This window comes from Amblyraja radiata, chromosome 12 (genome assembly GCF_010909765.2).
Source record: "Amblyraja radiata isolate CabotCenter1 chromosome 12, sAmbRad1.1.pri, whole genome shotgun sequence".
NCBI classification, from domain to species: Eukaryota; Metazoa; Chordata; class Chondrichthyes; order Rajiformes; family Rajidae; genus Amblyraja; species Amblyraja radiata.
In genome coordinates this window covers 1,145,755-1,173,497 of record NC_045967.1, presented here as the reverse complement: position 1 = coordinate 1,173,497, position 27,743 = coordinate 1,145,755, and positions in this window count along the sequence as shown.

Here is a 27,743-nt window from a genome sequence, read left to right as displayed (position 1 = left end):
GCAAGATAAATTTGCTAAAAGCCTTTGTGGATATAACAGACTGAATGGAATTAAAGGAGATGTGTGGTATATTTGATATGGTTTGGTATATTTAGATATAATAATAATAATATATTTTATTGTCATTTTAGTATGCAGCTCCAACCGATGAAAAAGAAAAGTAAAATAAATAAATAAGCTGTGTGACGTGACCATCCGAGGGAGACAGTCCAGGGGGGGTGGGGGGCACTCAGCAGGGCCGGTTCAGAGCCGCTATAGCTCTTGGAATAAAGCTGTTTCTGAGTCTGGAGGTTCGGGCGTAGAAGGCCTTGTAACGTCTGCCGGAGGGAAGTAGTTCGAACAGTCCGTTACAAGGGTGTGAGGAGTCTTTATGGATGCTGACGGCCTTCCTGAGGCACCGTGTGTGGTAGATGCCCTCCGAGGCTCTGATCCTCTGCGCTCTGTGGATGACGCGCTGAAGAGCTCTCCTCTCCGTCTCCGTGCAGCTGAGATACCACACAGAGATGCCATGCGTTAATATGCTCTCTGTGGTGCAGCGGTAGAAGGTTTTCAGCAGCTGTTGGGGCAGACCAGTCTTTTTTAATGTCCTCAGGAAGAACAGTCGTTGCTGTGCCTTCTTGACCAGCGCAGCGGTGTTGGTGGACCATGTGAGGTCCTCTGAAATGTGAGTGCCCAGAAACTTAAAGCTGGACACTCTCTCCACACTTTTCCCGTAAATGGAGATTGGGGCGTATTCTCCATTATGGGACCTCCTGAAGTCAATAATCAGCTCCTTGGTCTTGGAGGTGTTTAGTGACAAGTTGTTATGTGCGCACCAGTCCGCCAGGTTCTGCACCTGCTCTCTGTATTTTGTTTCATCACCGTTGGTGATCAGCCCAATCACTGTTGTGTCGTCTGCAAACTTCACGATGGTGTTGGTGTCGAATGCAGGAACACAGTCGTGAGTGAAGAAGGAGTAGAGCATGGGGCTTAGTACACAGCCCTGTGGTGTGCCGGTGCTCAGGGTGATAATCAGATATGGTATGTTTAGCTTTCCAGAAGGCAGCAGGTAAGTTGCACAAGAATCTATATTGCACAAGATATGAGCATGCAGCATTGGGGTGATATGTATTTTCCAATATAGGAGAGTCCAACCAGCTATCTTTGATGTTCAACAGCATTACAATTGCCAAGCCCCCCACTTTAAATAACCTGGCGATTATCATAGACCAGAGGTTCTTTAGGACGAGCTTATAAACCCCATGGCTACAAGAATTAGAATTAGATTCCTTTATTGTCATTCAGACCTTTCGGTCTGAACGAAATTATGTTGCCTGCAGTCATACACAGAACCAATAAAAACAAAACATACAATAAACACAAATTAAACATCCACCACAGTGAGTTCACCAAGCACATCCTCACTGTGATGGAGGCAAAGTCTTAGTCTCTGTCTCTTCCCTCCTTGTTCTCCCTCTGCGCTGAGGCGATCGATCCAGGCCGGAGATGCCGCCCTCCAGTCCAGCGGACCTCCGTGGTGATGTCGCCGCTGCCGAAAGCCGGAACGCCGTCTCCGCTCCGAGATGGCCCGCCACAGCTCCAGGCCGCCGCCCCAGCTCCGGGTCCCGCAGTCTCCGCTCCGGGCCTCTGCCCCAGCTCCGGGTCCCGCAGTCTCCACACCGGGCCGCTGCCCCAGCTCCGGGCAGCCGCCCCAGCTCCAGTTCGCTGCCCCAGCCCCGGGTCCCACAGTCTCAGCTCCGAGCCCCGCTGCATCAGCTCCAGGCCGCCGCCGAAAGCCAGAACGCCGCACCAGCAAGTCGGGCCACCGCTGCCTCAGCCCCGAAGACGGCCAGCCTCTCGTTGGTGAGTCCTGGCTGGCTCTGCCTCCGGAGCCTCGGGGTCGGTCGCAGGCTGGAGGCCGCCAGCTCCGCCATTAGGCCTCAGCGCAGACGGAGGCAGAGAAGGGGGATACGACACGAAAAAGTCACATTCCCCCGAAGGAAGAGACCGAGAACATGTTCCACCCCTCCCCCCCTCTCTAACACAACCCAACAAACTAAAACTTAACCAAAACAAGACAAAAAAAACAACAGAAAAAAGTAAAGTCAGACGGACTGCAGGCGAGCCGCAGCTGTTAACAGCGCCGCCACTTCCAGAAGAGTAGGTCAGTATCCTGAAGCAAGTGATTCACCGCCTGATATCGTGACACCTTTCCACCACCTATATGGAATGTCAGGAATGTGATGGAATAATCTCCAATAGCCTGGAAAATGTCCTGGTGATAGTAGTCTCGTTGATTGTATCCCTTCAACCATCCTGAATATTTATTCCTATCACAGTCTATTTTGTGGATGGTACTCACTGCCGCTACTGAGTGTTGCCACAAAAGATACAGAACCAGTACTTCCCAAACCGGAGACCTCTACCACCAAGACGGACAATGACAGGGACACTATCTCTGTAGGTTATATGCCAAGCCACACACCAATGGAATAGCAAAGCCTGAATTATTCCATTAATTTACAGAAGATGGGATCAATAGACAATAGGTGCAGGCGTAGGCTATTCGGCACATTGAGCCAGCACCGCCATTCAATGTGATCATGGCTGATCATCCACAATCAGTACCCCGTTCCTGCCTTCTCCCTTCTCCCCATATTCCCTGACTCCGCTATCTTTAAGAGCCCTATCTAGTTCTTTCTTGAAAGTATCCAGAAAACCGGCCTCCACCGCCCTCTGAGGCAGAGAATTTCACAGACTCACAGTTCTCTGGGTGAAAAAGTGTTTCCTCATCTCCGTTCTAAATGGCTTACCCCTTATTCTTAAATTGTGACCCCTGGATCACTAAGAAGACCAAGATATTTTGTCCATCCATGTTTATCAAAGGGTGCACAAGCAATCTACATTAAGTGAAATAAAAAGATACATTCTGTTACTTTAGTAATCAATGGTTATATTTTTTTGTGTACGTCATTGACTTCCACAGTGCAATATGTATAAGGCAGCTACTGAAAGTTACAGGAAAGAGGTTGGGAAAAATAAGGGATTGGCTTATAAAGAGGGGTTACTTAAATCTGGCAGGTTCTTGCTGTTGAAGCAATTTTAAATGGTTTTATTGTGTCTTGCAGAATTCTCAGATGACTGGAGAATGTGGACTGGAGAAGTGGTTTCATTGTGTCTGTAGTATTTGAACCAGAGGTCATAGCTTGTACTTGAAGAGGGATCAATTCACGAACTGATCTTAGGAAAGATATTTGGGTGAATGGTAAGCCATCGAAAAGGCTCTCCTAGCAAGGTGAGTAATATTGGCTCATTTATGTACAAATTAGATTAATATTTTCAGAAAATAATGGCTTGAGATACAGTGCGTGAGATATTTGAGGCATAATATGTGACATGCAGTTTTGTTGTTAGTATCCATGTTTTCCCCAGTGTTCAGTCTCTGGGGGATTTCACCACCTGCTGCCGATCTCTGCTCGAGACTAATTGATAGAGACTGATTGTCATAACATCATTATAACATATGAATAAATGCTAAATTGAATCTGGTATTCATCCAAGTATTGTTATGTTCCTCAGTGCTTTGGGATGGAATAAATGTAAGCACTATTTAGTTCTATTGAAGATAGATTAAGTTACTCAGTGAAATCATGCAAATTATGCAAAGAAATTAGTAGATTTACAACTCACCATCTGCGCAGAAAATTAGCTTTGCTGCTCGCCTCTTATGATTGAATCTGCTGGATTTTGTTTTTGCTGCATGTACAGGCAGCCAAGTGGCAACAGTTCCAATTTTAACACCCAAACATCAACAAGTTCTATAAAATAATGCAGAGGTAAAGAGACTTAAATGCAGGGATAACGCTGCATATTTTCATTTCATATGTGAAATAACATTGGGCAATGCTACCAAACATTGATAACAACACACGTGCGTTCAAATTGTTTTCAGATCCACTGTCTGTAAAGCTTGAAATGAAATTGTCTCAACTCAACTATAAAAAACTCCACCATGCTTTGGTTATCCCAACACTTTCTCAGAGATCACCCGTCCTCCACGATCTATCGGTGTTAGGGCCCATGAGTCTGTTCCTTTAGAGAGTGAAATCTACCATTCTTACCTAGATGTGACTGCAGACACAGCAGCTTAGTTGTCTTGTTTAGTTTAGTTTAGAGATACAGCGCAGAAACAGGCCCTTCGGCCCACCGAGACCGCACCGACCAGCGATCCCCGCACATTAACACTACCCTGCACACACTACGGACAACTTTATTTTAATTCCAAGCCAATTGACGTCTTTCGAGTGTGGAAGGAAACCGAAGAACTCAGAGAAAACCCATGCAGGTCACGGGGAGAACGTACAAACTCCGTACTGACAAGCACCCCTAGTCAGGATCGTACCCAGGTCTCCAGCGCCGTAAGGCAGTAGCTCTGCCGCTACGCCACCGTGCCGCATTAGCTGCCATCTTGTAACTGAAAGGCAAGCAAATCTCAAGTCAGAGAGAAATTAGGAATGGACAATGAATGGTGCACAAGTTAGTAAGGGCGGCACAGTGGCGCAGCGGTAGAGTTGCTGCGTTACTGCGCCGGAGACCAGGGTTCCATCTTGACGACTGGTACTGTCTGTACGTAGTTTGTACTTTCTCCCAGTGACCGCATGGGTTTTCTCCGGATGCTCCGATTTCCTCCCACATTCCAGGTTGTGCAAGTTTGTACGTTAATTGGCTTCAGTAAAAATTGTAAATTGTCCCTAGTGTGTCAAGTCAAGTCAAGAGAGTTTATTGTCATGTGTCCCAGATAGGACAATTAAATTCTTGCTTGCTGCAGCACAATAGAGTATTGTAAGCAGTAAAAATACAGAACAGTTCAGTGTGTCTGTATAGCATAGACCATGTATACACACATATAAATAAACAGATAAAGTGCAATAGGCTGTAATAGTTCAGAGTCTGTTTGTTGGCGAGTTTAACAGCCTGATGGCTGTGGAGAAGAAGCTGTTCCTGAACCTGGATGTACTAGATTTCAGGCTCCTGTACCTTCTACCCGATGGTAGCGGAGAGATGAGTGCGTGGCCAGGATGGTATGGTGTAAGATAGTGTTGGCGTTCGGTGATGGCTGGTTGGCACGGATTTGATGGACTTAAGGGCCTGTTTCGATACTGTATCTCTAAAACTAAAACTAGTAAAAAAACCTCTACCTCACGCATCATATTCCACATTATGACCCAATTACACATTACCTGTCTTTGAACCATCTCCAGTGTAAAGCAGTAAGGATTCAAGGACTTACACCTGATCTCCAGGCAGCTGACATCACTCCAGGCAAGTCTGTATCAGGCTGAGAGGGAATCGTAGGATTCAGCATCAAGCCACGATCGGCCACTTTCTCCACACGCCTGCCCCTCTTTCCTCCCCCCCCCCCCCCCAAGAACGCCCACTGCCAAGCAGACAACACCACTGAACTTAGAACGAGTACACATGAAATGTCCAGCCATCACCAACTACTGCCATTGGTATTGGTCTATTATTGTCACATGTACTGAGACACAGTGCGAAACTGTCTGAAGAAGGGTCCCGTACAGAAACGTCATCCAGAGATGCTGCCTGATCTACTGTGTTACTCCAGCATGTTGTGTCTGTCTTTGGTATAAAGCAGCATCTGCAGTTCCTTTTTATTGCAGTGAAAAGCTTTGTCACATCAACTCATCCCACTCATTAGTAGCATCAAGCAATATAAAAGTACAACAGGTGGTACAAAGTGAAACATATCAGTGCAGAATATAGTATTACAGCATTATAGCCACATAGTTATGGAGACAAAATCCAAGACCCATAATTAGGTAGGTTGGAAAATCAGGGACTAAATCCTAGCTTCAGTGGTCTGATAACAGCAGGGAAGAAGCTGTTCCAGCAAATCATGGTACATGCTTAAAAGCTTTTGCACCTTCTGCTCAACTGGAGAGGGGGAGACGAGAGGATGACTGGGGTGAAAAAGGGCCTTGATTATGTTGGTTCCTTTCCCAAGGCAGCATGCTGTACAATTCCCTACGGATTGGGGCAGAGCTGATGCCAAACCAAGCTGTGATGCATCAGAATAGTATGCATTTTACAGTGTATCTGTAGAAATCGATAAAAGAGTCATGGAGACATGCTGAACTTCCTTAGTCTTCTGAGGAGGTATGGCCATTGGTGTGTCTACTGGCCATAGCTTCAACATAGTTGGTCCAGGACACGTTGTTGGTGATATTTACACCAAGGAACTTGAATCCATCGACCATCGTGGTCGAAAGATTTAAGGGTGGCACGGTGGCACAGCTGGAGTTGCTACCTTACAGCGCCATGGACCTGGGCTCAATCCTGACTATCAGTGCTGTCTGTATGGAGTGTGTACATTCTCCCTCTGACCGCGTGGGTTTTCTCCAGATGCTCCAGTTTCCTCCCGCACTCCAAAGGTGTACAGGTTTGCAGGTTAATTGGCTTCGGTAAAGATTTTTAATTGTCCCGAGTATGTGTAGGATGGAGCAAGTGTACGGGGATTGCTGGTTGGCTCGGACTCAGTGGGACGAAGGGCCTGTTTTCACACTGTATCTCTAAACTAAACTAAAATAAAATAGACTGAATCTCCACTTCATCAGTGAAGAAAGCGAATGGCATGATGGCCTTTATAACAAGAGGAGTCGAGTATAGGAGCAAAGAGGTCCTTCTGCAGTTGTACAGAGCCCTAGTGAGACCACACCTGGAGTATTGTGTGCAGTTTTGGGTCCCCTAATTTGAGGAAGGACATTCTTGCTATTGAGGGAGTGCAGCCAAGGCTAATTCCAGGGATGACGGGACTGTCACATGCAGAGAGAATGGAGCGGCTGATCTTGTACACTCTGGTTTAGAAGGATGAGAGGGAATCTCATTGATACATATAAGATTGTTAAGGGTTTGGACATGCTAGAGGCAGGAAATATGTTCCTGATGTTGGGGGAGTCCAGAACCAGGGGCCACAGTTTAAGAATAAGGGGTAAGCCATTTAGAACGGAGACGAGGAAACACTGTGGAATTCTCGGCGGTGGAGGCCGATTCTCTGGATACTTTCAAGAGAGAGCTAGATAGGGCTCTTAAAAATAGCGGAGTCAGGGGATATGGGTGCTGGCTCGAAGGGCCGAATGGCCTGCTCCTGCACCTGTTGTCTATTGTCTATTGCTGATGCTGATTGGAACATGTACAACTTTCTTTCTGAAGTCAAGAACTAGCTCCTTCATCTTGTTGACATTGAGGGAAAGGTTGTTGGCTTCACACCATGTTGCTAGTTCTTTACCACCTTCCTGTACTTTGTTTCATTATAGTTTGTGATCTGGCCCATTTCAGTGGTGTCATCTGCAAACTTGTAAATGAAGTTAAAGAAGAGCTTTGCCACACATTAGTGAAGGCACAGGCAGTATCACACTGGACTGAGAACACATCCTTGCGAGGCACTTATGCAGAGGAATTATCATGGAGGATGCTTTTCACCTATCCTCACTGTCAGGATGTCAAGCTGTTTAAGGTGGAACTAAGGTCAATAAATAGGAGTCTGACATGGGTGGCCTTGTTATCCAGATGTTGCAGCTAGTAGTGTAGAGCCAGGGTGATGGCGTTGGATGTGGACCTGCTGAGACGGTAGGCAAACTGCAGTGGATCAATGCTGCTGTCTGGGAGGCTGGTGTTAATGTGTGCCATCACCAGTCTCTCGAAACACTTCATGATGATGGACGTCAGAGCCTCCAGATGGTGGTCATTAAGGCAGGCTATCGTGCTTTTCTTTGGTACCACGAGTGTGGTCTTAAAGCTGATGGGAACGTCAGAATGAAGTGGGGAGAGGTTAATGGTCTGTGAATACTCCTGCCAGCTGGTCCTCACAATGGTTCAATCATCAATGGTGCTGCCCAGTGAAATTATTTATGTATATTTACACATGCAGGCGCCGCCATGTTTTGTCACCATTTCCTTAGTCCAGCCCGCCTATGCACTCAGGCTACTGGAGTGGATCCTGACCCACATAGGCCCCAGGCTCCTGGAGGGCCTCCCTCCATCGCCATCCATCGGAACGCCCGCAAACCAACGTCCTCTCCTCGCCCGGCCACCTTTGTGTCCCAGGAGCACCTCCTACAGCCGACCTTGAAGGCGCTGGAGGCATTACCCTGGTTCACCCTCTGAACAGCCCTTGCTCCTTGCGTCCGACGTCTACCGGTATTGTGATCCGCTGAGCCGTCGGGTCCTCCGGGTAGGTTCCAGGTTCCACGGTCGGCCTACCCATATGAAGTGCAGCTCTTCTTTTAATATCCATCAGAAGACGGCAATCTCAGGTGTGCCCATTATATCACACACCTCCAGTGTGTGTCCTCAACACAAAAGGTAAAAGCTTGTCAGATTCCTCGCACACTCGGAGACTTGGTTTCTCGGAGAGAGAAGCAACTTGTTGCTGGTAAACTTGGATCTTTCCCCTCGGATCATGAGGATGTTGTCGGAGATTCAATATGGGCCAGTTGCTTTCTGTGGGATCTGTCTCAGAAAGGCCGAGCTGAAATGTGTGACAGTAACCATGGGAACAGACAGACATGAGGCTGTAAGGGCGGATGACTTAATCCCACCGACCTTCTGTTCAAAGCAAGCACAAAATCCCTTGAGCTGATTGGGGAGGGATGTGTAATTGCCAATGATACTGCCCGACTTCACTATGCACCCTATTATCACGCGCAAGCCTTGCCACAATCGAGCGATGTCCATGTGGTCATCCAGGCACTCTCACTTGTTCCAGAATTCCCCCTTTAACTCAGCACAACAGGTTAAAAACAAGGGACTAACTTCTCGAGCTGGATATTCTCGGCAGCAGAGTGCAGAAGCGATATGGAATTCTGGGAGGATAAGCAAAGCTTCTCATGAGTAACCTTACAAGAAACAAGTGCATTCTTCACACTTGATGAGTGCCACGCTGACAGAGATGACTAAAATAATAAATTGATTGTGGCCTGTTAAACAAAGATGAAAGGATAAGACTGTCACCACCATCTCACCAACACGGAAAGAACTTTTTCGTGTTGTATAGCTCAAACTTGGAGTATAGCTCAAACTTCAATACCATAATCCTAACCTAACTCATCTCCAAACACCTAACGTGGGACTCAGCACTCCCTTCTGCAACAGGATCCTGAAAATCTTGACCTCCAGACTGCAATCAGTCAGTATCGGTAACAAACATCCTGCAGGATAATTGCCAAACTGCCACAAGGATGCTTTCTCAGCCCCATATTATACTTCTTATACACTCAGGACTGTGCGGCCAAGATCCATTTTCAGGTGACACCACCCTAATGGGTCAGATCTCAAAATATGCCAAGACAGAGCACTGGAAGGAGATAGGGAGCTTAGTAACATGGTATCCAGACAACAACCCACATAACCTCAGTGCTAGCCAAATGAGGGAGCTAGTCATTGATTTCAGGAAGAGAGGTGATGTACCCACTCCTATCGGTATCAATGGTGCTGAAGTGGAGATGGTTGAAATGGTCAAATTCCTTGGTGTAAATATCAACAATAATTTGCCCTGTTTGAACATTGATGCTACAGCCAAGCAAGCATACACACACCTTGTGCTTCCTCAGAAAGCTAAGCAAATTCAGCATATCGCCAAACACTTACCAATTTTACTTCGGAGTCACGTGAGTGACTACATGAAGAAGCCCGCCAGGACGCATGCGTGTCATATCGCTTTCACGCTTGCGAAACGACAGGCGGGGTGGAACGTTCCCCCGCAGCGGTAAGTTTGAAACCGCGACCTGCAGGTAAGTGATTTACTCTGCGGCAGTTTTTGTCCCCGCACTGTTTTTACACAGGGGGGGAAGCTGGACAAAATAGTGTCCACAAGTGCTGCGAGTAAAGCTGGCTGTGGAGGACCGCGAAGTTGCGGGAGCCAGCAGCAGCTGAAGGCACAAGCCCCGTAAGGGATCAGCTGAGCCGACTTTTGGTCCCGCACCGGCCAGAACACCACGGCCGGGCGGGAGACTATTCAGAATGGGGCCGTCGACTTTTGACAAGTCAAAAACAGAGGAGGCGGGGTGGAACGACGTTCCCCTGTAGCGACAATTTAAACCAGGACCTGCAGGTAAGAGCTGCGGTCTTTTTGTTTTTCCAATGCTGATTACAGGTGGAGAAACCAACGGGCTGCGACAAAGCTGGTGAGGGAGGACCGCGGAGCAGCGGGCAGCCAGCAGCAGCCAGCGGCACTCGGATCACCGATAGTGGGATCAGCTGTGCCCGATGTCGCCTCTGCACCGGCCAGATCCACGCGGCCGGGCGGTAAGGCTAGACACAAAACAAACAAGGTCGTGGACTCAGAGGAGTCCAACTTTGAACAACCGCGGGCGGCCAGCGACCGAGAGCGCTGGAGCCGGATGGAGCGGTGTGTGGAGCATTTGCTCCAACGTGACAGACTCCGGGAGATGGAGTCGGGTCACTGTGAGCCCTATGATAAACCCACAGTAGTACCTCTTGAAGGGCTGCACAGTGCTTCTACCTCATCAGAGGGGAGCACTGCGGGTCAGTTCTGGGCTGACCTGGAAGAGGGGTCCGCAGAAGGAAAGACAAGTGTGCAAGGGGTGCAGAGACAGGAAGCAAAAACCCTGGGAATAATAAAAGGGACTCCAACAAAAACCCACTACAGCCAAAGACAGCACCCCTACGCACCCACCAGCAGAACTGGTGAAAGCTCGAAGGCCCGGTACTCAAACCATGAGTCTTTTTTAGGCCATGGCCCAGGCCGGCCTTCTTGGAAGATGCGGGGACCTCCAACGCCAACCAAACTGAAAATCCAGACACCAGCGCAACAACAGCAGCGAAGAACCTACAAAAAGAAGTAAACCTGCCACTGGTAACTATGGAGGTAGGTGGGTCTGGTTCCCTACAAAATACAGGAAGCATGGAGGTTGGGGCAGATTACACTCTTTTCTGAATGCATGGAGCATGTTAACAACTGATACTTACATCTTAAGTAGTATCCAGGGATATACAATAGAGTTTATACACAAGTACAGCCCTCCAGTTCAACATATACCGAACCGAATGTTCGTGCTTTCTGATAAAGAAAAATCAAAAGCGCAAGCTGAACTGGAGCGGCTTTACGTAAAAGGTGTAATTGAGAAAACAACACGAACCATTAGAATTCGTGTCCAATATATTTACCAAAAACAAAAAAGATGGTGGTTGTCGCATCATCATAGATCTGACAAAATTGAATACATTTGTACAATATATTCACTTCAAAATGGAAACCTTTGTTACTGCTAAACAATTAATTTCCAAAGGTTACTTCATGGCCAGCATTGATTTAAAAGATGCTTACTATTCAGTGCCTATACGAGGTGACCACAGATGTTACTTAAAATTCAACTGGATGGGACAACGCTGGCAGTATAAAGCACTGCCAAATGGTTTATCATCAGCCCCAGGCTGTTCACAAAAATTTTGAAACCAGCCCTAGCGTTTCTACGGAAACGTAAACACATGGTCACGGCATATTTAGATGACATACTCATTGTGGGCAAAACTTTGGAATTGGCCAAACAAACTGTAACAGCCACAAAACAGTTATTTGAAAAACTGGGATTTATTATCCATCCAGTTAAATCTAAACTAACGCATTCCACTACTATGGACTATTTGGGGTTCACCATTGACTCAGTTCACATATCGGTGACTCTGCCTAAGGGAAAGGCTAGAGATTTAATAGAGGCTTGCAATAACCTCATTGACATCAGCAAACCATCCATCAGATTGGTAGCAAAAGTAATTGGCAAAATGGTGGCTGCCTTTCCAGCCACACAATTTGGACCTCTACATTACCAAAACTTACAGAGAGCAAAAATACAAGCACTCTAAATTAATGCAGGTCACTTTGACAGACCTATGAAACTACCAATCAAAGCTAAAATGGAACTAAAATGGTGGATAGATCTGGCTTTGTTCCAATCCAATCTTTGTCAGTAACCCTTCCATGGTACTACAAACTGATGCCAGTGCACTTGGGTGGGGAGCCACCAATACCATCACCAGCTGTGGAGGTAGATGGACTGCTCAGGAGGCATCATTATTACTCACACTGGGCATAAACTACCTGGAAATGTTGGGTGCATTCCATGGCCTAAAGTCATATTGTACTGGGTCATATCACCAGCATGTTAGACTACAGATAGACAATACCACCGTGGTAGCATACATTAACCACATGGGTGGAAACAAATCGACATCATGTGACAATCTGGCTAATACAATTTGGCAATGGTGTATCCAGAGAGATATTTGGATATCAGCCACTTACCTACCAGGAAGACTAAATTTAGTGGCAGACACCAGGTCACGCAAATTTAATGAAAACACCGAATGGATGTTGAATAAAAAAGTATTTGCTGATATTACAGCAAAATATGGAACACCAGATATCGATCCATTCGCATCCAGACTTAACCACCAGTTATCAAATTATGTTTCATGGGAACCAGACCCTGGGGCAGCGGTGACAGATGCATTTTCGCTGCATTGGGGGGAAATTGTTTATTTACACATTCCCTCCTTTCTGCCTCATCAGTCGGGTATTAAGGAAAATACAACAAGACTCTGCGTCTGGTATTTTGGTAGTACCCGATTGGCCTACTCAACCATGGTTCCCAGTGGTATTAAACATGGTATTAGAACCATGTATCACCATCCCACATAGACCAGATTTATTGCTACATCCCGTAACAAGGGATAGCCACCCATGCCATAAACATTTGAACTTATTAATTTGTAGAGTTTAAAAACACCTCTACTACAACTGGGACTGACGGACCGAACAGTGAGCATGATCTCGGCGGCCCAAAGACAGTCAACCAAAAAACAGTATCTGGTCTATATCATGAAGTGGGAGATGTACTGCCATAAAAACAACATCACCTACAGAGACATGAACATCCCGTCTGTTCTGGAATATCTGGCGGGCCTCCACTATGATGAGGGGCTCAGTTACAGTGCCATCAACTGCGCCAGAAGTGCCCTATCGACTTACCTATGGCAGGGGACAGAGCGTTACTCTGTTGGGACTCACCCACTGGTAACAAAACTTATGAGGGGAATTTTTAATACTAATCCCCCAAGAACCAGGTACTCCCAAATATGGGATGTAAGTATTACCCTGAAGATGCTCAGGAATTGGTCTCCAGCAACAGCTCTGTCCCTACACAGACTGACATTAAAAACAGTCATGCTAATGGCATTGGTCACGGCACAGAGGGTACAGTCACTGCATAAACTAAGACTGGACAACATGACTTCCTCAACAGAAAATATTACGTTTCATATCTATGAGTTAGTAAAGCAGAACAGACAGGGATCAGCAGGCCTCAATATACAATTTAGGTCATACCCAACAGATGACCGTCTCTGTATAGTAAGACATCTGTCGTTATACATGGAGAAAACGAAAATCCTAAGAGGCAATGAGAAGGCACTTTTGGTCAGCCACAAGCAACCACACAAAAGAGTGACGGTCCAGACCATCTCAAGATGGCTGAAACAGGTGCTAACACAGGCTGGGGTGGATACTAATATTTTTTAATCTCACTCCACCAGGGCTGCAGCTACATCGGCAGCGATACAGTTGGATGTACCAATGGACCAAATCCTCAAGGCAGCAGGATGGTCTGCGGAAAAAACATTCCAATTATTTTACAACAAACCAGTAATGAAACCTGGAACGTTTGCTGAAACAATTTTAAGTTCTGTAAATTAATTTAAACCCATAAAAAGGGGTTATAATTTTGTGTTAACAAATTTTGTGATTTCAATGTCGAATTCATGTCCAAATTATGTTAACACAATTCCTCCTACAGTCATCAAGGCAGACGTGATGCATGGACTCGTTTCCACGGCATGAAATCACAGAGCTTTAAAATCTTCACATAGTCACTCATGTGACTCCGAAGTAAAATAGTAAGATTAAACGAGAATTTACCAGTTTGAAGTTTGATCTGTATTTTATGAGGAGTTACGATGAGGGATTACGTGCCCTCCGCTCCCACCCTTGATCATATACTTAACTGGTATCTCTTCTCTAATCTTACTATGTTTAGTCATTACAGTTATCTGTGATTTCACACCGCTGCTTTGAAGAATGACACACATGCACCCTGGCGGGCTTCTTCACGTAATCCCTCATCGTAACTCCTCATAAAATACAGATCAAACTTCAAACTGGTAAGTTCTCGTTTAATCTTACTATTTCTATTGCTGTGCCATAATTGTTTTCCTTTCAAGATGCATCATAGCTTGGCATGCAATATTCTGCCCAAATCCAGAAGAAATTGCAGAGATGTAGACGCAGCCCAATCCATCACACACATATGTTGACTCCAACCACACTTCATGCTTCACCAGGAAAGCAGCCAACATAATCAAAGACCACCCACACCACCGTCATTCTCTCCTCATCTCTCCTGTCAGGCAGAGATACATAAGCTTCAAGGTACACACCACCAAATTCAAGAACAGATTCTTCAGAGCTGTTATCAGATTCTTTAATGTACTTCTGATTAGCCAACACTGAATTTCCGATCTTCCAACCTACCCCTTGTGCTTCTTTATATCTACAGTTTCTGTGTTACTGACATTACATTCTGCATTCTGTTTATTTATGAACTCGTGTGGTATGATTTGCCTAGATAGCATGCAAACCTTTTTTCTCATTGTATCTCGCTATGGGGAACAATAATAACACAATCACACAATCAATGAAATCGGGTTTGAAAATGTTGTTCTTCAAATAGTTCATGGATTTGTATGAAATCCCACACAATAATTCAGTTATAGAGCAGATTTAATATCATAGATAACATTGTAACATTAGGATTTGCCCCATGTGTGTTTTATACTTTTATACTGGTCAGGGTTCAGATATTTTGCAAGTCTATTGGTTCTAAGTATAGAATAGACCAAACTGAGTTCGGGAAACTCATGTATGCCTTGGTCACCTCCTAGCTCAACTCCTAGCTAATGGGTCCATGCAAGGTCCCCCAATTTGCAATGTATATCAGCGTCAAACATCCAAAAATAGACACAAAATGCTGGAGTAATTCAGCGGGACAGGCAGCATCTGTGGAGAGAAGGAATGGGTGACGTATCGGGCCGAGACCCTTCTTCAGACTGAAGATGCTGCCTGTCCCACTGAGTTATAGAGTATAACATTTTGTGTCTATCTTCGGTTTCAATCAGCATCTCAGTTCCTTCTTACACACAAAGACATCCAAAAGTTCATTTACAGTCCTACACCTGTTGCTGCTAACTAATATTCCTCATCTTCAGACTTCCACTAATGTGAAATTTGCATGGCCATGTTTAAATCTTTCCCCCTTCCCATTTCTATTACCTTTTCATATGGTCAATAACACTTATTCCTTGATTCCGACCTCAACTATTCTCCCTTCTCATCAGACTCCCATGGGTGACGTTGCCTCCTGCCAATCCGTCCACGTGCTCAGGAGCTGCTTTTCAAAAGAACTGAATTTCAATATTTCCTTTCAAATCCTTTTCAGCATTTCCTGGAGCACGTTTTAGCTAGTGATGCACTTTTGACATATAGTTATTTACATGTAGGGAACACAACAAAATATGCACGACAAGCTCCCGTTGAAATCCATCCACCTTATAATCTGTAGAAACAAGGAACTGCAGATGCTGATTTACACAAATGGACACAAAGTGATAGAATAACTTAGCAGGGAGGAACTTGCATCTCTGGTGAACATGGGCAGGTAACATTTTGGGTCAGAATTCTTCTTCAGTCTGAAGAAGGGTCCCAACCCGAAACGTCACCTATTCATCTTCTCCAATGATGCTGCCTAACCCGCTTACTCCAGCACTTTCTGTCATCAGTTTATAATCTGTTTTGTTTATGGAAGAGCAAGGACCAAGTGTAACATATACATAGAAACATAGACAATAGGCGCAGGAGTAGGCCATTCGGTCCTTCGAACGAGCACCGTCATTCAATGTGGTCATGGTTGATCATCCACAATAAGTACCCCGTTCCTGCCTTCTCCCTATATCCCGTGATTCCTTTAGCCCTAAGAGCTAAACCTAATTCTCTCTTGAAAACATCCAGTGAATTGGCCTCCACTGCCTTCTGTGGCAGAGAATTCCACAGATTCACAACTCTCTTGGTGAAAAAGTTTTTCCTCATCTCAGTCCTAAATGGCCTGCCCCTTATTCTTAAACCATGACACCTGCTTCTGGACTCCCCCAACATCGGGGACATTTTTCCTGCATCTACATCTGCGTATACATCTAAATCTCTTCCTATTCTCCTCAGAGTATATCTCTGAGCTTCAGGTACTCTATCCCTGAATCTCAGCTTTCACCTCAACATCCATTTTAGTCAGGCTACACCTCAGAACATATTTGTCCTAGATTAAAGGCGTTTAAAAAAATACACACCATTGTTCCTGGATGTTACAGATTAATGATTGCAATAAACTTGAACAGACAGTAATTTAATGCAAATATGATAATAGCTTACCGAGAAGATTAAACCCTTTTACATATAAATAGTTTCAACTTAAAAATAGCAAGTACAGGTGAAATGAATTGCATTACTCAGGAAATAAGGTAAAATGATCTAAATAGGACAGGCAATAGGGAAAGAAACTGGAACAAGGTCATGCATTTCTGCTTTCATTTATATTGTGTTCTTGATGGGTACTTCTATAACCCACGACATATTTTACCCCTGACTTTGTGTAAGTTATAATATATTAATCATTGCGTTTTCAAGATGAAATTGAGATAGAAAGTGGTTATTGTTATCTCTTTGTATTCCTCTTTGTATAGAGCAGAAATGGATTGGATGGGTCAACTATCCTTCTTACCTGCTGTGACATATTCATCAGAAACAAGGGACTGCAGATTCCTGAAACATAGAAACATAGAAACATAGAAAGTAGGTGCGAGAGTAGACCACCAGGTCCGTCGAGCCCGCACCGCCATTCGCTCATGGCTGAACACTAAACAGACACACTTACCCACAAACAGTAGACACAAGACACAGAACACAAGACACTACCCTCCCCTTTATACCGCTATCACCCCTCTCCACCCCAAAAACCTCGTGATCTCCTGGGAGAGGCAAAAAAACGGATAAAAACCCAGGTCCAATTCGGGAAAAAAATCCGGGAAATTCCTCTCCGACCCCAATCCAGGCGATCGACACTTGTCCAGGAGATCACTCAGGTCTTACTATACTAACCATACCTAGGTCCATATCCCTGCCCTCTCCCCGTAGCCCCTTATCCCCTTGGCAGCTAAAAAACCATCTATTTTAGTCTTAAATATATTTAAAGTTTCTGCTTCCACTGCTCCCTGGGGCAGTGAATTCCATAAATTAACCACCCTCTGGGTGAAGAAGTTCTTCCTCATCTCCGTTTTAAAAGAGCCCCCCCTTATTCTGCAACTATGTCCCCTAGTTCTAGTTTCCCCGATCATTGGGAACATCCTCGGTGCATCCACCCGATCAAGGCCCCTCACGATCTTATATGTTTCAATGAGATCGCCTCTCATTCTTCTAAACTCCAAAGAGTAGAGTTCCAGCCTACTTAACCTTTCCTCGTATGTCAATCCCCTCATTGCAGGAATTAATCTTGTAAACCTTCGCTGCACTGCCTCCAGGGCTAGTACATCCTTTCTTAAGTATGGACCCCAGAACTGTACACAGTATTCCAAATGTGGTCTCACTAATACTGTGTACAGCTGCAGCAAGACCTCCGTGTTTTTATACTCAATCCCCCTAGCAATAAAGGCCAAAACTCCATTGGCCTTCCTGATTGCTTGCTGCACCTGCATACTAACTTTTAGTGATTCATGTACTAATACCCCTAGATCCCTTTGCGTTGCATTACAACGCAGCTCCTCCTCATTTAGAAAATAACTTGCCCTATCATTTTTTTTCCCAAAGTGAATGACTTCACATTTATTAGTATTAAACTTCATCTGCCAAGTTGTTGCCCACTCACCTAGCTTATCTATATCCTTTTGCAGACTCTTCCTATCCTCCTCATCCCCTACTTTTCCTCCCATTTTTGTATCGTCCGCAAATTTTGATATATTACACTTGGTTCCCTCCTCCAAATCATTTATATAAATTGTGAACAACTGGGGTCCCAGCACCGACCCTTGCGGAACCCCGCTAGTTACCGGTTGCCATCCCGAGTATGAACCATTTATCCCCACTCTCTGCTTCCTATTTGTTAGCCAATCCTCTACCCATGCTAATATATTACCCCCAATTCCATAATTTTTTATTTTTAGCAATAGTCTCTTATGTGGCACCTTGTCAAAAGCCTTTTGGAAGTCCAAGTATACCACATCCACCGGTTCCCCTTTATCCACCCGGGTTGTTACTTCCTCAAAGAATTCGAGCAGATTCGTTAAACAGGATTTCCCCTTCACAAAACCATGCTGGTTCTGTCCGATGAAGTCCTGTTTATCCAAGTGCCCCGTTAGTGTTTCTTTAATAATTGTCTCTAACATTTTACCCACCACCGATGTTAGACTAACCGGTCTATAGTTACCCGCCTTCTGTTTACTTCCTTTTTTAAATATAGGTGTTACATTGGCCATTTTCCAATCCACTGGGACCGTTCCTGCCTCCAGGGAGTTTTGGAAAATTATCACCAATGCATCCACAATCCCCACCGCTATCTCCCTCAAGACCCTTGGATGTAATCCATCAGGCCCAGGGGATTTATCCTCCTTCAGTCTCATTAATTTCCCTAATACCACCTCCTTGGTGATCTTAATAGTATTTAGCTCCTCCATTCCTACCGCCCCCTGTTTATCCAGCGTTGGAATATTTTTTGTGTCTTCTATGGTGAAGACTGATACAAAATACTCGTTTAATGCCTTTGCCATTTCCATGTTCCCCACCAACAACTCTCCAGTCTCACCCTCCAATGGACCAACGTTCACCTTAGCCACCCTTTTTCTTTTTATATAGCTATAAAAACTCTTACTATTAGTTTTTATGTTGTTTGCTAATTTCCTTTCATAGTCTATTTTCCCCGTCTTAATTAATCTCTTAGTTATTTTTTGCTGACCTTTAAATGCTTCCCAATCCTCTACCCTCCCACTATCTCTGGCTACCTTATATGCCCTTGCCTTCAGCCGAATACTATCCTTTATAGTTTTACTGAGCCATGGCTGACTGTTCTTACCCTTACCCCTTTTTTTCTTCATAGGAATAAATTTTTCTTGAAGGTTATACAGTAGACCCTTAAACGTACACCACTGCTCATGTACCGTCTTATTCTTGAGTCTGCTATCCCAGTCAACTTTGATCAGCTCATTCCTCATACCTTCATAATCCCCCTTATTTAGACTAAGCACCCTAGCCTGAGTTTCAACCTGCTCCCCTTCTATTTGAATATGGAATTCGACCATATTGTGGTCACTTGTTCCCAACGAGTCCCTAACTATGACATTTTTAATTAATCCTGCTTCATTACACAGGACCAGATCCAAGATTGCCTCCCCCCTTGTCGGTTCTGTGACATACTGTTCTAGGAACCCGTCTCTAATACATTCTATAAACTCTTCCTCTAGTCTACCCTGCCCAGTTTGGTTTGCCCAATTAATATGAAAATTGAAGTCCCCCATGATTACAGCAGTTCCCTTTTTACATGCGTCAACTATTTGCAGATTTATGTTCTGACTAACAGCGTCACAGCTATTTGGAGGTCTATAAATTACACCCACTAGTGTTTTTTTCCCCTTGTTATTCTCTATCTGTACCCAAGCTGTTTCACTATCCTGATCCTTCAACGCAATATCCTTCCTCTCTATTGCCGTTATTCCCTCCCTTATTAAAAGGGCCACCCCTCCTCCCTTTCTTTCCTGTCTATCTTTCCTAATTGTCGAGTACCCCTCTATATTTAACTCCCAGTCCTGATCCCCTTGCAGCCATGTCTCCGTAATGGCCACAATATCATAACTATATATACTTAATTGCACCGTTAATTCATTTATCTTATTACGAATACTCCGTGCATTTAGATAAAGCACTTTCAGATGATTTTTACTACCCTTCCTTTCCGTTTTTGCCCCTTTTACATCTAGAGCTTTATCTTCACACATTCTGTCTCCTGTCACATTTTGACTTTCCGCTTCCCCACTGATACCCTGCTCTATTTCCTCTACCCCTGCCGTTATTACCCCCCTTGATACCTCCCCCCCGCTACTTAGTTTAAAGACCTCTCTACTGCCCTAGTTATATGATTTGCCAGGACCCCAGTCCCAGCACCGTTCAGGTGAAGTCCGTCCTTACAGAACAGATCCCCCCTGTCCCAGTACTGGTGCCAGTGGCCCAAGAAACCAAACCCATTATTCCCACACCAGTCTTTGAGCCACGCATTCAGCTTTTTAATTTTACGTACCCTCGCCGATTTGGCCCGTGGCTCAGGTAGCAATCCGGAGATCAGTACCCTCGAGGTTCTGCTTTTTAATTTATTCCCTAACTGCTCAAACTCCTTCAGCAGATCCTCCTTCCTCGTCCTTCCTATGTCATTGGTCCCCACATGGACCACGACCACTGGATCCTCCCCCTCCCACTGCAAATTTCTCTCCAGCATCGCAGAGATATCCTTAACCCTAGCACCGGGTAGGCAACACAGCCTTCGGGACATGTTCTGCTGGCCGCAGAGAACCCTATCTACCCCCCGAATAATACTATCCCCTATCACTACGGCATTTCTTCTAACTCCCCCCTCTTGAATGGCCTCCTGATCCACGGTGCTGCAGCCAGGTTGCTCATCCCTCCCACAGCCCCTGATCCCGTCCTTACATTGAGTAAGAGCCTCGGTCATGCTTGTCAGGGACAAGGGCTGTGGCTCCTGCCGCATCTCCTCCTGGTTCCCCCTACCTGCCTCGCTTATGGCCACACCTTCCTTTCCTTGCTCACTAACTACTGAATTAGTTAAACTGGTCGGTGTGACCATCCCCTGGCACAAAACATCCAGGTAATACTCCCCCTCCCTGATGTACCGCAGCGTATGAAGTTGGGTCTCCAGCTCATCAATGCGGAGCTGGAGTTCCTCTAGCCTCAAACACTTACTGCAGCTGTAGGGATCTTCTACATCAATGGTGTCGACAAATTCCCACATCTCGCAGTATTGGCACATCTCCTGACCGCCCATCTTATATAAGTAATTAACTGGTCCTATTTAAGAATCCCCTACTGTATTGATACACCCCTTATTGATATAATCCTACCTCCTATAAATGGGAAAGTACTCACCCCAGCCGTAAATTACCTACTGGTTTGGCTGTCTAGTGGTAATTCCGTCCGCTCTTCCTGTCTGGTCCACTGCTCCCTTGCAGTGCGTGGCAAACCTCTTTGCCTCTGTTAGTCTCTCGAGCCGCGGCTCCGTCCGTCCTCCCTCGGTGACAGCACCTGTGGCACCGCGGTCGTGACTCCCTTCCGTTCCTGCAGAGCCTTCCTGTCCTGGGCGGAGTCTGCAGCTAACTGTGTGCTCACGTCCGGTCTCGACAGGCAGCTTCTGTGGAGAACATGGATCGGCGACGTTTCAGGTCGGGATCCTTTTTCAGACTGAAGGGCTAAATAATTAGTCTGAAGAAGGGTCCCAACCCAAAATGTTACAATAGACAATAGGTGCAGGAGTAGGTCATTCGGCCCTTCGAGCCAGCACTGCCATTCAATGTGATCATGGTTGACCATCCCCAATTAGTACCCCGTTCCTGCCTTCTCCCCATATCCCCTGACTCCGCTATCTTTAAGAGCTCTATCTAACTCTCTCTTGAAAGCATCCAGAGAACCAGCCTCCACCTCCCTCTGAGGCAGAGAATTCCACAGATTCACAACTCTCTGTGTGAAAACGTATTTCCTCATCTCCGTTCTAAATGGCTTACTCCTTATTCTTAAACTGTGGCCCCGGTTTCTGGACTCCCCCAATATGTTTCAATAAGATACCCTCTCATCCTTCAAAATTCCAGAGTATACAAGCCCAGCTGCACCATTCTATCAACATATGACAGTCCCGCCATCCTGGGAATTAACCTTGTGAACCTACGCTGCACTCCCTCAATAGCAAAAATGTATTATCCATGTCCTCCACTGATGCCTGACCTGTTGAAAATTACTCCAGCACTTTGCGTTTTTTTGTACAACATATGTACTGTTTGGCGGTGTCATTTTTTGGACATAGAAACATAAAAACATGGGAAAATAGGTGCAGGAGTAGGCCATTCGGTCCTTGAGCCAGCACCGCCATTCAATATGATCATGGTTGATCATCTAAAATTGAATCAAAGAGTCATACAGCATAGAAATAGGTCCTTTAGCCCAGCCTCTCCATGCAGATAATCAAGTATTCATCTATGTGAAGGAAGGAACTGCAGATGTTGGTTTACATCAAAGATAGACACAAAATGCCAGAGTAACTCAGCGGGTCAGGCAGCATCTCTGAAGAAAAGGAATAGGTGATGTTTTGGGTCGAGACCCTTCTTTAGACTGAGAGTTAGGGAAACTTGAGGTATGAAAAGGTCCAGAACAGATCAGAGGCAGCACCGATGGCCAAAGAGCCCACAATGGGCTGTGGAGGAGATGATAAACCCAAAATGGCTTGCTGGTAGAGAGCAAAGGGTAATGTTGAGTGGCTGTGTACAGTTGTGACTGGATGGCTGTTTCCAGTGTGATTCCACAAGATACAATCCACCCATTCCTTATCTCCAGAGATGCTGCCTGTCCCGCTACTCCAGCATTTTGTGTCTACCTTCGGTTTAAACCAGCATCTGCAGTTCCTTCCTACACATTTTGTTTGCTCCACTGCAATTTCTCCTCAAGGTATGTCTACTTTGAAGAAGTTCTCCTCCTCTCTCCAACGAGAGTTCAACAACATCCTCTCTCGCTGCTCCCCCTCTATGATTCCTCCTGCTCTTCAACGCCACCACTCACTACAACAGCCACGTGTGTTTTCACGGTGCTTGCCTGCACCTTTCACCTAGTATATAGCTAACATTGGCCTATTTCCTATCATTGTTACCTTTGTGCATATCTTTCATCCATTTGTTCTATATGTATCTCTCTACACCATTGTCTATATCTTTTGTTTCCCCTTTGCCGTGACTTTCAGTCTGAAGAATGGTCTCGACCCCAAACGTCACCCATTCCTTCTCACCAGAGATGCTGTCTGTCCCGCTGAGTTACTCCAGCATTTTGTGTTTATCTTTGGTATAAACCAGCATCTGCAGTTCCTTCCTACACATCCTTGTTTACTTTGGTTGTTAAAATCCACATAAATGATTTTAACCTAAAGGGGCTGTCCCACTTGGGCGACCTAAGCTGCGTGTTTAGACGAGTTTGCCCTTGACTCAAACTCGCAGCATGGTCGACACGTGGTCCTAGGAGATCGTATGAGGTGGCTGGACCTCTCCTTCATGCTCGAGGGAGGTTCCTGCCTACTCAGCTAGGTCACAGAAATTTTTTCAGCATATTGAAAAATTTTCTGCAAGTAAAATTTGGTCGGCATGGTTCTTTTCCACTCGTAGTGCAGTGGAGTGAGGTTGCTATTTACTTACAGGCACTCGAGGGCAGTCGTAGGCAATCTCTTTCGCTGACCGGCCATTTTGATTGGATCATTGGAGTTTCAATAGACAATAGACAATAGGTGCAGTAGTAGGCCATTTGGCCCTTCGAGCCAGCACCGCCATTCAATGTGATCATGGCTGATCATCCCCAATCAGTATCCTGCCTTCTCCCCATATCACCTGACTCCGCTATTTTTAAGAGGCCTATCTAGCTCTCTCTTGAAAGCATCCAGAGAACCTACCTCCACCTGAGGCAGAGAATTCCACAGACTCACCACTCTCTGTGAGAAAAAGTGTTTCCTCGTCTCCGTTCAAAATGGCTCACTCCTTATTCTTAAATCCTTATTCACGACCTAGAAAGACCTGCCGGTAGGTAAAATGCCCGCTAAACTTTATTAAACTTCTTAAAAGTGTCTCCACTCCTTCTCCACCCCCCTTCTCTCCCCTTATCTCCCCCTTTTCTCCCCCTTTCCCCCCTTCTCTCCCCTTGTTTCCCTCTCTCTCCTTCTCCCTCCTTCTCTCCCCTTCTCTCCCCTTCTCTATCCTTCTGTTTCCCTTCTCTCCCCTTCTCTCCCTTCTCCCTCCTTCTCTCCCCTTCTCTATCCTTCTGTGTTTCCCTTCTCTCCCCTTCTCTCCCCTTCTCTCCCTCCTTCTCTATCCTTCTGTGTTTCCCTTCTCTCCCCTTCTCTCCCCTTCTCTCCCTTCTCCCTCCTTCTCTCCCCTTCTCTATCCTTCTCTCCCCTTCTCCCTCCTTCTCTCCCCTTCTCCCTCCTTCTCGCCCCTTCTCTATCCTTCTGTGTTTCCCTTCTCACCCCTTCTCTCCCCTTCTCTCCCCTTCTCTCCCCTTCTCTATCCTTCTGTTTCCCTTCTCTCCCCTTCTCTCCCTTCTCCCTCCTTCTCTCCCCTTCTCTATCCTTCTGTGTTTCCCTTCTCTCCCCTTCTCTCCCCTCTCCCCTTCTCTCTCCTCCCTCCTTCTCTCTCCTTCTCTCCCCTTCTCTCCTCTCTCCTTCTCTCCCCTTCTCTCCCCTTCTCTCCCCTTCTCTCCTCTCTCCTTCTCTCCCCTTCTCTCCCCTTCTCTCCCCTCCTCTCTCCTCCCTCCTTCTCTCTCCTTCTCCCTCCTTCTCTCCCCTTCTCTCTCCTTCTCTCCCCTTCTCTCCCCTTCTCTCCCCTTCTCTCCCCTTCTCTCCCCTTCTCTCCCCTTCTCTCCCCTTCTCTCCCCTTCTCTCTCCTCCCTCCTTCTCTCTCCTTCTCTCCCCTTCTCTCCTCTCTCCTTCTCTCCCCTTCTCTCCCCTTCTCTCCCCTTCTCTCCTCTCTCCTTCTCTCCCCTTCTCTCCCCTTCTCTCCCCTTCTCTCCCCTTCTCTCTCCTCCCTCCTTCTCTCTCCTTCTCCCTCCTTCTCTCCCCTTCTCATCGTCCTTCTCTAATCCTTCTCTCCCCTTCTCCTCCCCTTCTCTCATCCTTTCTCTCCCCTTCTCCCTCCTTCTCTCCCCTTCTCTCCCCTTCTCCCTCCTTCTCTCCCCTTCTCTCCCCTTCTCTCCCCTTCTCTCCCCTTCTCTCCCCTCCTCTCCCCTTCTCTCTCCTCCCTCCTTCTCCCTCCTTCTCTCCCCTTCTCTCCCTCCTTCTCTCTCCTTCTCTATCCTTCTCTCCCCTTCTCCCTCCTTCTCTCCCCTTCTGCCTACCTTCTCGGAACCCCTTCTCTCGTCCTCTCTCCCCCCCTTCTCTTCTCTTCACCTTCTCTCCCCTTCTCTCCTCTCTCCTTCTCTCTCCCCTTCTCAATCCCCCTTCGTCTCCCTTCTCTCCCCTCGCTGCTCCTCTCCTCCTTCATCTCCTCTTCACCCTCTCCATCCTGTCCTTCGCCCTCCCTTGTCTCCCCGCCTTCTCCTCCCCGTCTCTCTCCTTCTCGCCCCTGCTCGCCCCGTCTCTCCCCTTCTCGTCCCCCTTCTCTCCCCTCTCTCCCTCCTCGCCCCTTCTCTCTCGCCTTCTCTCCCCTTCTCCCCTCTCTCCTCTCTCCTCGCTCTCCCGTCCTCGTCCCCCTTCTCTCCCCTTCTCTCCTCTCTCCTTCTCTCCCCTTCTCTCCCCTTCTCTCCCCTCCTCTCCCCTTCTCTCTCCTCCCTCCTTCTCTCTCCTTCTCCCTCCTTCTCTCCCCTTCTCTCTCCTTCTCTATCCTTCTCTCCCCTTCTCTCCCCTTCTCTCTCCTTCTCTCCCCTTCTCCCTCCTTCTCTCCCCTTCTCTCCCCTTCTCCCTCCTTCTCTCCCCTTCTCTCTCCTTCTCTCCCCTTCTCCCTCCTTCTCTCCCCTTCTCTCCCCTTCTCTCCCCTCCTCTCCCCTCTCTCTCCTCCCTCCTTCTCTCCCCATTCTCTCCCCCTTCTCTCCCTCCTTCTCTCTCCCTTCTCTATCCTTCTCCATCCCCTTCTCCCTCCTTCTTCTCTCCCCTTCTCTCCCCTTCTCCCCTCCTTCTCTCCCCTTCTCTCTCCTCCCTTCTCTCCTCTTCTCTCCTCTCTCCCCCTTCTCTGTCCCCTTCTCGCCTCCTTCTCTCCCCTTCTCTTCGCCCCTTCTCCCTCCTTCTCTCCCCTTCTCTTCCCCATCTCTCGTCCTTCTTCTCCTTCTCTCCCCTTCTCTCCCCTTCTCTCTCCTTCTCTCTCCTTCTCTCTCCTTCTCTCCCATTCTCCCTCCTTCTCTCCCCTTCTCTCCCCTTCTCCCTCCTTCTCTCCCCTTCTCTCCCCTTCTCCCTCCTTCTCTCTCCTTCTCTCCCCTTCTCTCTCCTTCTCTCTCCTTCTCTCCCCTTCTCTCCCCTTCTCTCTCCTTCTCTATCCTCTATCCTTCTGTGTTTCCCTTCTCTCTCCTTCTCTATCCTTCTGTGTTTCCCTTCTCTCCTTCTCTCCCCTTCTCTCTCCTTCTCTCTCCTCTCCTCCCACCCCCCCCCCCCCCCCCCCCCCCCCCCGCGCTCTCTAAAGAACTTACGGTACTCTGTGACAGCTGTTTACCTTCCTCTTCATCGTGCAGACAGCACTCCTCCGCTGTCCCTGGCCCCCACCTTTGCGGTGTGTGTGTGTGTGCAGTCGGTAGCTGCAGCTCGTGGTTCGGTCGATCCAGCTCGCAGTTTCAACACGACCGGTCGATCCAGCTCGAGGTTTTCCAGACGAGTGCCTTCGAGCTTGAAGGTCGAAGGCACTCTTCTGGACTCGCGGGTTAGCTCGCCCAAGTGGGACAGGCCCTTAATGGCCGGTTCTCACGATGCGACCTGACGCAAGATGTCACCAGAGTGAAGTGGTCGTGGTCCAGCACGAGTTCCGCACGATATAACGGGGGGTAGATAAAGAGTTCCCACGGTACTCGGCAATTCTGTCATTTGTGCGAGTGACTTGTCCGTCTCCCGATCTTTCCCGTTAATCATGAATGAACATCGTGGACTGTAGTGTAGTTAATCACGTGGCACAAATGATGTCACTTTTTTTCACACACTATATAAATATCCTCCGTTCGTAGAATTGGCTCATTTGCAGACATGCCTATACAAAGTTGGTTCGAGTACAGGCTGGTTGTTATTTTCATTGACGCGCTGTATGCATTAGCGCAACATGTGCATCGAAAACGCTTGCGTGAAGGCAGAAGGGTGAGATTAATTAAAAAGAGAATTAAGAGGAAGTCTCACTGGGTTAAGCCCATGTTTCAACGGAGACCTCAATTTGGACAATATGAGCAACTGCTTAATGTGCTGTGCGAAGAGGATAAAAGTGCATTCAAAAACTTTGTCAGAATTTCACCCGAGCTCTTTAATGAGTTAAAGAATAATTTGGGACCTCTGCTGAAGAAGGTTGCGCTTTCTCTCCCTATTTCTATAATCCTCTCTGGATTTGTCATAGAGAATCTCATTGCATTGGTACCACTCCACCAGTTCCCCCTCTTGTTCCCTGTTGAAGTTATATGGCCTTACCTTCTGCCATCTTCCCTTTATGTTATCGTCTGCTGAGGCTATTGGGGAGGCAACAGCTACTGGGGAGGCAATCTCAAATCCACCTTGATCACCCTCTCCCTGCTCCAAGGAGCCCACAGGCAGTGGTATCTCTGGCATCTCCTCTTGCCTCTCCACCTGTCTCTTGCTGAGTCTCCTCCTCATTTA